The sequence below is a fragment of the Octopus sinensis genome, linkage group LG4 (genome assembly GCF_006345805.1).
Source record: "Octopus sinensis linkage group LG4, ASM634580v1, whole genome shotgun sequence".
Lineage (NCBI taxonomy): Eukaryota > Metazoa > Mollusca > Cephalopoda > Octopoda > Octopodidae > Octopus > Octopus sinensis.
Window position 1 is genome coordinate 34,506,308 of NC_043000.1, and position 3,503 is coordinate 34,509,810.

A 3,503-nucleotide genomic window follows, 5' to 3' on the forward strand; every position below is an offset into this window, starting at 1 on the left:
TCATTGAGCGAAGTCGATGCAGACCCTCATCCTGGATGGACCAGAGTCGGTTTGTTTCCTGTTGGACAAGATTTCTCGATGGAAGAACCAGAAATTAAACAAACAACACAAGACGTTTCTGTTTGGTAATGTCTAAATAATCTCCCCAAATGAACATTACCTCATCATTGTCTCTATTTACATTAATCAACCATACCTCCTTCACTATAGCTATTTGTGTTAATTAACCATACCTTCCCACACTCTTTATTTACACTAATGAGCCATACCTATCCTCTGTCTCTATTTACACTAATGGGCCACTAATACGTTTATATAAGCGCATATGTGCTTCTTCCTTTACGGAATTTAAGTTGAAAGTTGCATATATGTCAAGACAAATCTTAAGTTCTTCTGAATTGACTAGTGTGTGTACGTGCGTGTGGATAAAATTACACTGCTATGCAAATTCTTCTCTGCTTTCACCGTTTCGTTTTGGTTGAACACTTTTTCATGGACGACATCTTTCTTATCCCTCCAAATACGGAGCATAACTTTTTTCACGTGTAGTCCGAGTTTGGACTACATTAGGTGACAACCATTGTCGTTTTCATTGGATTTGATAATAGAGAGCCCACTTTTCATCGCTTGTGATGATTCTTCACAGTAAAGGTTCGGCAGCAAATCTACTCTTCAATGAAGAGGAGCGAACAACTCTTTCATTAAGAAGCTGTCAGATGATGAGTATCCTACTCACCAAATTTAGACACTTTTCCCAAGTTCACGAAAGTAGTCGTTGGAGTGGCTGTGTGGTAAGTAGCTTGCTTATCAACCCCATGGTTCCGAGTTCAGTCAATCCCCCTGCGTGGCACCTTGAGCAAGTGTCTTCTACTATAGCCTCGGGCCGACCAAAGCTTTGTGAGTGGATTTGGTTGACGGAAACTGAAAGAAACACGTCGTATATATATATATATATATATATATATATATATATATATATATATATATATATATATATATATAAATTAATTGTTATCGCCATATTAATATGGCATTCTTATAGATATAAGAATAATCGCTGCCATGGTGAGCTCCATGAGGCCACCGCCATCAAGATAGCTATTGATACACGATCTGTATCCATTATAACCTTCGAACAAGGGAGGTCAGCCGCTTCACACTGTGTATCAATAGCTATCTTGATGGCGGTGGCCTCATGGAGCTGACCATGGCAGCGATTATTCTTATATCTATAAGAATGCCATATTAATATGGCGATAACAATTAATTTCCAGTAAACGCTGCCGTAATCTCTTTTATAGAGACTTAGTAATTTTAATATTTCTATTATTGAAAACAAGTGGATGTATTCCACTGAAACTAGGTAAATAGAAGCCTTCGAACAGAGACGTCAGTGGCGACACCTGCGGGTCTGACTGCGCTACATTGACAAGGGGCAATACCCCGAAACGCGTCTGTAGCTGTCGGACTGGCAGTGTGAAGCGGCTGACCTCCCTTGTTCGAAGATTATAATGGATACAGATCGTGTATCAATAGCTATCTTGATGGCGGTGGCCTCATGGAGCTGACCATGGCAGCGATTATTCTTATATCTATAAGAATGCCATATTAATATGGCGATAACAATTATTTCCAGTAAACGCTGCCGTAATCTCTTTTATAGAGACTTAGTAATTTTAATATTTATTTATATATATATATATATATCTATATATATATATATATATATATATATTATATATATATATATATATATAATATATATATATATATATATATATATATATATAGATATATATATATATATATATATATATATATATATATATATTATATATATATATATATGTATGTATTATGTATGTATGTATGTATGTATGTATGTATGTATGTATGTATGTATGTATGTATGTATGTATGTATGTATGTATGTATGTATGTATGTATGTATGTATGTATGTATGTATGTATGTATGTATGTATGTATGTATGTATGTATGTATGTATGTATGTATGTATGTATGTATGTGTGTGTGTGTTTGTGTGTCTATGTTTGTTCCCCCAACATCGCTTGAGAACCGATGCTGGCTGTTTACGTCCCCGTAACTTAGCGGTTCGGTAAATAAGGTCGATAGAATAAGTACTAGGCTTACAAAGAATAAGTTCTAGGGTCGATTTGCTCTACTAAAGGCGGTGCTCCAGCATGGCCACAGTCAAATGACTGAAACGAGTAAAAGAGAAAGTATTTTACGATCGAAGTGTGACTTGAATTGAACTGTTTTGCTGATTCTCGTGCAGTCTTTGAATTTTCTTCAACTACGGTTTCCAGAAGCTCAATATTGACAGAACTTTGTCGTTCAGATAGTTTGGGCGGGGGGATCTCTTGAGCGAAACTGGCCAAACCATCTTTTGCCTGTCCGGACACTTAAAGCTTCATTTCTATAGACATAACGAATATTTTTTGACAATTTCATTGATGAAGAACTCCTTTTAGAATCACACAGCAAACACTGTCAGATATGGATCTGATTTAAACTTATTTTAAAAGTGTAAAATTCTTAGGGATTTAACCACGTTCGCATAAAGTAATCTGCTAAGAAAGAAAAAGAAAAACAGTAAAATATACAACTTAAGGATTGTTTTACTCTTAAGTATTAAAAAAGACCCTTAAAGTGATCAAGTAAAAAATGCAACAGGACCTTATTTCCCAACAAATATGTGTGTGTGTATGTGTTCCTTTATATTCCGCCTATTCCACTGAATGTAGTGCTGGTCAGATCAAAGTGTGTCCAATAAATGAAAGTAAAACAGTGCCTGTTCTGACAACTATTCTGAATGGACAGGTTTTAAAACGGACGGTAATTTAAGTCGAGAGAAAGAACAGGTTTCAAGTGACAACACTTAACCAAAGCAAGGAACTAATTCAATTTACCAAAACCCAATTATATGTGTATAACAGGATGTTGTCGTTGCATGTAGTCGGGGTATCACGGTCGGGGTATCACGTCGGGGTACCACGCACATCTGTGACGATGAAATACTGCCACTTCTACAGTTTCTATGTTCATGAAGATACGTGAGTAACTTTTGCAGAGCTGGCAGCAATCATGCTTCTCTGGTCGCCCAGTTGGAACCCTTAAAGAAGAATTATCAAAGAAGTGACCCTATTCGGACACCAGTTGGCTTCCACCCCTACATATGTTTGCATGTGTGCATATATATATGTGTGTATGTCTATGTGTGACTAGACTCCACAAACAATAAAGAGGTCCTTAAAAGATAGAAATATTCCATTGCTGTCTCTTTCTGTTTCACATTCCTAAGAATCACTGTTATATTGTGTGACCCCAGACCAGCCCTGATCCTCCAGTTTTCCCTATTCCTCAAGTGTCCACAGTTCTCTCCCTTGAGTCACCTCATTCCTTTGAATTTCAGTCTATTACTCTTAAGAGAAACATTACTCTCACTCTCACGCTCACTCAATCTCTCTCTCTCTCTCTCTC